The following is a 7,849-nucleotide window of genomic DNA, read 5'->3' as shown; positions in this document are numbered from 1 at the left end:
ATTTAGCTCCAAGGTTTCCAATATATTAAATTTTTTCTCCATAGATTTTTTCTCATCTATCTGTGTTACCTCTCTTTCTTTTGTGTCCATGATATTCGATTTTATCTTCCTTAATGGAATCTGAGGGTGGTTTTGTTGATAGTATTAATGAGATTTAATAAAGAATAAAAAGTTAAAAAAATAAAAAATCAAAAAAGTTTTTTTAAATTAATAATGAAATAAAGATAAATAAAATAAAATAAAAATTAAAATAAAGGAAATTATTCCCCTCCTCGTTTTTTCTCTCCTCTCCTCTCCCCGCTTTCTTGAGAAAATCTTGTGGTGAACTGTTACTTATATTGTATTGTATAGAACAAACAATGCCTGTAATGGAGGGCCTGAATTGGAGAAAAGTAATAAAGGGGCAAAAAAAATAAAAAGAAAAATGGGGGGTATGGACCCACAAAAAGCAAATAAGGAAAAAAATTGGGTCAAGAATAAAATGATTTGCTTTTAGGTGTTGTTTGACTAAAAGTTATGATGAGAGGAATAAGAGGGAAACGGGAAAATGGGGGACAAATTAAAAAATTACTATTGTGTTTAGTGGAACAAAAACTAGATAAAATGGAGAGCCAGGGATGGGAGCACTGCTAGTAAGTTAAAAAGGTGACGTAAAAAACCCCCAAAATGCCACAAACATAAGTTTGAGTCCCAGATAAGATAATTTTTTTGTTATTGAGGTTTGAATGAGAGGTGACGTAAATGAGAAAGGAAGAAACTAATATAGAGGGAGAAAAGAAAGAGGAAAAAAATAGGGAACCACTAAAAGAAGAAAAAAGAAAAAAGAGGAGAGAGAGAGAGTTAAGGGTTTTGGAGTACAATCCTCATAGAGAGAAAGGAAGAGGAAAGAAAAGATAATGGGAGATGTAACACTTATTGGTAGTGTAGTTCAAGGAGAGGAGAGAGTAAGACTGGCAGAGAGTTAAACGACCAAATTGGAGGAGGAAAAAAAATATCAAGAATGAAGATAAGAGAAACAAATGAACAAATATAATAAAATGGGATAGGTTATAAAGTCTGTAGATTATTCTCGATTTTGAGAGGTTATCTTCTTGCTTTTTCTTTTCTCTCCCTCATCCTGGTCGGTGACTCTGTACCCTGGGTTCTGCCCCTTTGACATGCTCAGGTAGAGGATTGCAGTTGATAAGTCTTTATGGTGATGTCATGTATTGTGCTTTAGTCTCATTGGCAGTCGAGGCTCCTTAGCATTTATGGGCTCCGACAGTGAGAGAGTTTGTGTTCCTGGAGCCTTTCTCCTAGTCTTTCCTTCCTCAATTAGTAGCCTGATAATCCAGCTACAGGGTTGCTGCTGCCTCTGCCTGGATAGTAAGAGGCTCAAAGAGCTGGCAACTCCCCACTCTATTCCCACTCAGCACAGGGCTCTGGGTAAGGCTCAGTCAATCAGAGCTGCTAGCATAATCAGGCGGGGCTTCCGCTCACTCAAAGAACTCTGGCTCTGCCACTATGTCCGGTAACATGGGCGGGCGCCCACTCTTGCGGCGCTTGGAGGAAACTCTTGCTCACTATCTGCGCACGCAGACCAGAATATCAGGCCAGCAGTCTCACACTCTGAGTGAAACCCCCAGCCGCCCAAAAAATTTCCATCGTCGGAATTGGCTCTCGCTCCGTCCCCATGCGCGGCCCTTTCAAGGTGCTGGGACGGCTCGAGATTCTGCTTTTGGCCCACACAAAGGCCCCTGACTTGCTCCTCTGTGGGGTAACACGGGTGCACACTGCCGAGGCACTCAGAGGAATCTCTCGCTCACTATCTGCTTGCGCAGACCAGGATATCAGGCTGGCCGCCTCACCCTCTGAGTGAAACCCCCACCTGCATGGAAAAGTTCCAGCGTTGGAATTAGTTCTCGCTCTCTCCCCGTGTGCGGCTTTCCCAGGGCACTGGGGCGGTCCGGAGATTCTGCTTTTGGCCCACACAAAGGCCTCTGACTCTGCCTCTCTGTGGGGTAACACAGGCGCCCACTCCCAGGGCTTTGGAAGGAATCTCTCACCCACTATTTGCGCGCGCTAACCCAGAGATTGGGGAAAATGGCTGCCACACTTGTCTTTCTTTGTCTGTGTTTGGCACGAGTGTTAGCTTGTATTGCCCAGGTTGCCACAGGAACAGTTTTTCCTCGGCTTGGATCTCCTTGCCACAGCCTGGTTTGGCCGTTTTTGCCATGGCCTGGATCTATTCACCCCCTTTGCCCACCTTAGTTTCTATATTCTCAGTTCCCAGTGAAAGCCGCCCTGTTTAGGTTAGTGAGGAAGGCGGAGCATTTTTTACTCCCTATTTCCTTCAGGGTTTGATGATATATTTAGCCAATTTTTTGCTTCACCATACCTTCGGGTGTATTGTGAAACATCTGGAGGTTCCAAGGATAGGTTTTTCTGTTTCTGGCTGTAGATCTTGTTGAGTTTTGGGGGAGATTTATTGGTATCACATCGCTTCCTACCCCACCATTACTCTGACGTTATCCTTTCTGGCATTTTCTAAAGCCCACCTTGAAATCTCCATACTGGCTGTCCTCAACCCAAGCTGTACATTATATTCTCATGAGAAAGTTTTTAAAAGTCTTGCTGTTCATGGCATGCACACAAAGATTACAACGTGATTGTTCTGGAATGTGGCTTAGGTGTTATTCATTTTTAACAAATCTTTCCAGGATATCTAATATATAGTTAGATAAGAAGAAGTCCTACTTGGCCAGGTGGTGGTGCACTGGGCAGAACATCAGCCTGGGACACAGAGGAACTAAGTTCAAAACTGTGAGGTCCCTGGCTAGAGCGCGGGTTCATCCGGCTTGAACGCAGACTCTCCAGCCTGAGTGTGGGAGCTCTGGCTTGAGTGTGGGATTGTGGACATGAACCCCTGGTCGATGGCTTGAGCCCAGAGGTTGCTGGCTTGAAGTCCAAGGTCTCTGACTTGAGCCCAAGATCACTGTCTTGAGCAAGGGGTCACTCGCTCTGCTGTACCCCTCCCTCCCCGGTCAAGGCACATGTGAGAAAGCAATCTATGAACATCAAAGGTGCCACAACAAAGAATTGATGCCTCTTGGCTCTCTCCCTTCCAATCTCTCTGTCCCTTTCTCTGTCTCTGTCTCTCACTAAAATAAAATAAAATAAAATAAGAATGTATTCCTTGTGCCCAGCTCCCCTGCCCTTTGATGAAAAGTCCAGTAGCTCACCAGACCCCGGCTCTTTGCCGGGGTTCCAGATTATAAGTAGTGTGCCCTTGGTTAGTATTTTCAGTTACCAATAAAGATACTAGATGTTTTCATCCCTCATGTCAAACATTAATTTCCCTGACAAATTTTAGTACAAATAATAAGGTCAAAAGAAAACCTATTAATCTCTAGCTGTTGGATTTCCTGACAGTACTGCTCTAAAGATGACCCAGCATCAGAACAGACCATTGACCTCAGCACTACAAGACATAGTTTGAGGTAGAAAGAGGGTGCTGAGACAACAGTTTTTTATTTGCATTTTACTGAGATTTTTATGAAGTTCCAGGTTTAGGCAGTCATATGAAAAAAGACTGCTAGATCAATTCAGCTGGAAAGGTTTTCACTGAAATGAGAATCAGAGGGAATAAAATGAAGGGATGCATCTGCTGGGGCATGGAACAGCTGGTGGGTTGAGTTTTACCAGAAGAGCAGAACCTGTGGTTAATAAGCTCTGCCCTCACCAACAGATGTCATTGCAGGCAAGAACTAACTGATGAGGCTATCATGCTGTGGGCAATGGAATGAGAGCAAGGAGCAAAAATTTACTAATTCAAAAACATCAATGTTAATGTGTTTTTTTTTCTTATGCACACACTCATGTGTGTGTGTGTATAAGTAAGTATGCATGTAATTATACCAAGTTTTACTGGTTATCTTTTATTTGCCACTTCTCCCAACATTCTACTGTTTTCCCTTGAGGTATTGCAGAAGAGCCTAACTTTGGTATAAAAGAATGCTAGCAGGTAAAGGATGCTAGGTTTCTAGCTAACTTGGACCTACTATGGGATCCATGTTTTGGGTTTTTATCTTCTATATTGATAATTATCAGTGATATGAATTTTTATAGGTGAAAAAATTTATACTATCTCAAAAACATTAGCACTGTAACATGTTTTCACCCATGATGTTGTAATATCATGACTTTTGACCTTCCTGTTACATACTGAACAATACAACATTGTACAATACTATACTGAGGGTCTGACATTTGAGGAATGCATGCATGTTTATCATAACGTTCATACAACACCGTCCCTTATGGGTGCTTACTATATACATTCATATATGTTTTATTGAATAAGACCTATTTGAGGGAGAGAGCAGAGCCTTAGCCATCTTTCAACTGGCCAGAGTCTTGTAGGGTGTTGCAAATTTAAGAGTTAGTGTTTGGGAGGTTTTCTCAACCACATATAGCAATAGAGTATAGAGAAAACCAATCTTAATTGACTTCAAAGCAAAGGAAGCAAATACACATGACTCAGCAGAGCAGAGGAGGTGTTACTGTGTGGCTCTCACTTCATGCACTCCTGAATTGAATTTCTTCCGGGAATAGGTAACCCACAACAAATTCAACCAGTTCTCTCTTTGGAAATGATAGTACATGTCAGGTGAGGATGAAATAGATAATTTCAGAACATTTAGAAAAATATATTTGCATTGCATGTAAAATTTTTCATAGAGAGGAAGCTCATACTGCGTGAAAGTCTACTTTTAAAACTTTCAGAAATCTGAGTTGGTGTGGTGAAAATGTAATATACAGATGATGTATTATAGAATTGTGCACCTGAGACCTATACAATTTTATTAACCCATGTCACATCAATAAATTCAATAAAAATTAAAATAACAAAAATGACAAAAACAAGTAATATAAAACTTCCAGAAAATCAAAGTCCTGAATGCATGATTTGGGCAAAGAAAGGCTGAGAAAACAAGAGAGGGACGAGGGAAAAGTGCCAGCTTGACATGAAAATTCACCCCTAAATGGGGAGAGGTCTGCTTTTGAGACTTGTAAACAGTGAGGTGGCTTTTTCTCATTCTGGGAATCCTGTGTGGAAAAGGGACTGAAACAGAAAAGAGAGTGAGCCAAGAATGAGACTTAAACAAAAGTAAGAAAAAGAAATGAAGATGAGACTGGTCTGACAGCACGGAACAAAACCTTGTGCACCAATATCTGTACTAGTTGGTGCCTGACAACTGTGAGAGAACAGGAAGTATCCCAGGGCTGAGGAGTGGGAGGGCTGCTGCTGCAGAGGCATATGTGGCAGGGAAATGTCAGCCCAGAAAAGGGGCCATTGTCCTGCTTCCTGCCAGTCCCCAATGTATTCCAGGAGAATTTGTGCCTGGTAAAATCACAAAGGTCTGTGGATATGAATCATATTTAGAAAATTTTATTTCTTCATCTCTCAAAATATGAACTAATTATTTCTGAAAGAATTAATTTCTTGAAATTCAAACCCTTTGGTTTCATAGCAGCAATAAAATGTTGAAAAGTACTTCTCAAAGACTCCAGATCTGATTGGAAACCAGTTTCAAACAAACAAATCTTTGGTCTCTCTCTCCCTTATCTACTATTTTCCAGCAAAAGCAACAATATAAACTATCTGTTGCAAGTTGTGAAATGCCTAAAGAAAACAGTTTCGTATTAGAGTTATCAAACACTTGAAACATCTACTAAAAAGTAATATTTTGTTCATTTTGGTAAGCAGAAGACGAATGACCTTGTATCAAAATAATCTCTTTCTAGAATTATATGCCATTATCATGGCTTTTCAGCATTTGCCATATTCCCCCTTTAATCTATATACAGACTGAAAATATTTACTTATGGTTTTTCCACTATAAAGACTGCTGTCTTAGGGACAAATGCTGATAAACTATTTCAGCAGTTCCTCCTTCTTCAAAGAATTGTATGTCAACATAGAGCTCCATGTTTTATAGGATATATTCTAGCTCACTCCATGCTCCCTGGAGCTTTAGCACAAAAGAATGCCCTTTTTTTAAAAAAAAAATTTTTTTCTGAAGTTGGAAATGGGGATGCAGTCAGACAGACTCCTGCATGAACTGACTGGGATCCACCTGGCACGCCTATGGGGGGGGAGGGATGCTCTGCCCATCTGGGGTGTTGCTCTGTTGCAACCAGAGCCATTCTAGCAACTGAGGCAGAGGCCACAGAGCCATTCTCAGTGCCAGAGCCAACTTTGCTGCAATGGAGCCTTGGCTGTGGGAGGGGAAGAGAGAGACAGAGAGGAAGGAGAAGGGGAGAGGTGGAGAAGCAGATGGGCGCTTCTCCTGTGTGCCTGGCCAGAAATTGAACCCAGGACCTCTGCATGCCAGGCCAATGCTCTACCACTGAGCCAACTGGCCAGGGCCTAGGAATGCCCTTGTTGATTAAGCTACCCAAAAGAAAATTATCTGGAGCAACCATGACAGATTGAGCAATTCAGTCTCATACTATTCATCATTAGAATGCTACAGACCTGTGTAAACAGTTTCAACTTTCTCAGGAAGCAGCATGGCAGATTGGGAAATCCTGTCCAAGGGGTCCTATACTACAATCTGCCCCTTCATTTGGAGTTAACCCTCAAGGACCCCTACCAGGACAACTTTGGCAAATGGATGTTACTCATATACCTTCATTTGGCAAACAGTCCTATGTCCACATTACAGTGGATACATATTCTGGATTTATAGTAACCTCTGTCAGAACAGGAGAGGCTGCTAAGCATGTTATAGCTCATTGTCTATATGCATTTTTCTATTATTGGATTTCCTAAACTGGTTAAACTGATAATGCTCCTGCATATGGAGCAAAAGCATTTACTGTATTTTGTCAAACCTTTCAAATTATGTGTATTTTTTTACAAACTTTAAAGTCAAGGTATTATTAAAGTGTAACCAGCAAATATTTTAAGGTCAATTTAAAAAAAATTAAAATGGGGGAGTCATATCCTGGAACTCCTACCGGTCTACCATATCATGCTTTTTACTTAAAAAAAATTTAATTTCTTTTAAATGCTGATGAAAAAATCTTTTTCTCCTGCAAACTACTACCTTCTTTATTTGATCCAGCTAATATCACTGTTTTGTCTTTTTCCAAATAGCTCCAGATATATGGAAAAGACTTATATAGGCAGATGGGGATCCTCAAATCCCTCAGCGAGATCTTCTCAGCATGGCTTTTAAGATACCAAGAGGCAGAAAAAGACCAATAGAGATCAGGGGAACTACCAGCTTTTAGGATACACCCTTAAAGGCTCTAATGCCCCAAAGGGGTCTCATAGGATGCCATCTGGGTCCTGCTTCAATAGTGGAAAGGAAGGTCATTGAACTAAAGCCTGCCAGACTTACATGCCTCTGCTGTGAGGAAACAGGGACACTGGAAGGTAGGCTTTCCCTTGCTCCTCTAAGGGAGGTTTCAGTCTCTTCCAGCCCTGCTCCAGCCACCTATGACCTAATCTTGCCCAGAATGCTGGCGTTTGCCACTGAAGGCTGAAGGGGCCCAGGGCCATTGGCCCCATCTACAAAACTGTGGACAAGCCTAGGGTATTTCTTCTAAGAAGCAGGTAAACTGATCTCATTTGCACAAGGGCCACTTAACTATGTTTTGCCTGAATAGTCAGGTTTTTTATTCTTCCCTCGAAGATCTCTGTTGTGGGTGTTGATAGTCCTATTTTCTGCTGCTTTGTTTAACATATAGTGTTTCCTTTATTCCTCCTACCTCAATGCCCCACTCATATTTCAGGCTGGGACCTACTCCTAATTTAGAGCTCTCTTTCCCCCTTTTGCCAACTTCTATTATGAATCTA

Source organism: Saccopteryx bilineata, chromosome 4 (assembly GCF_036850765.1).
Source record: "Saccopteryx bilineata isolate mSacBil1 chromosome 4, mSacBil1_pri_phased_curated, whole genome shotgun sequence".
NCBI classification, from domain to species: Eukaryota; Metazoa; Chordata; class Mammalia; order Chiroptera; family Emballonuridae; genus Saccopteryx; species Saccopteryx bilineata.
Note: the sequence above shows the minus strand (reverse complement) of the source record.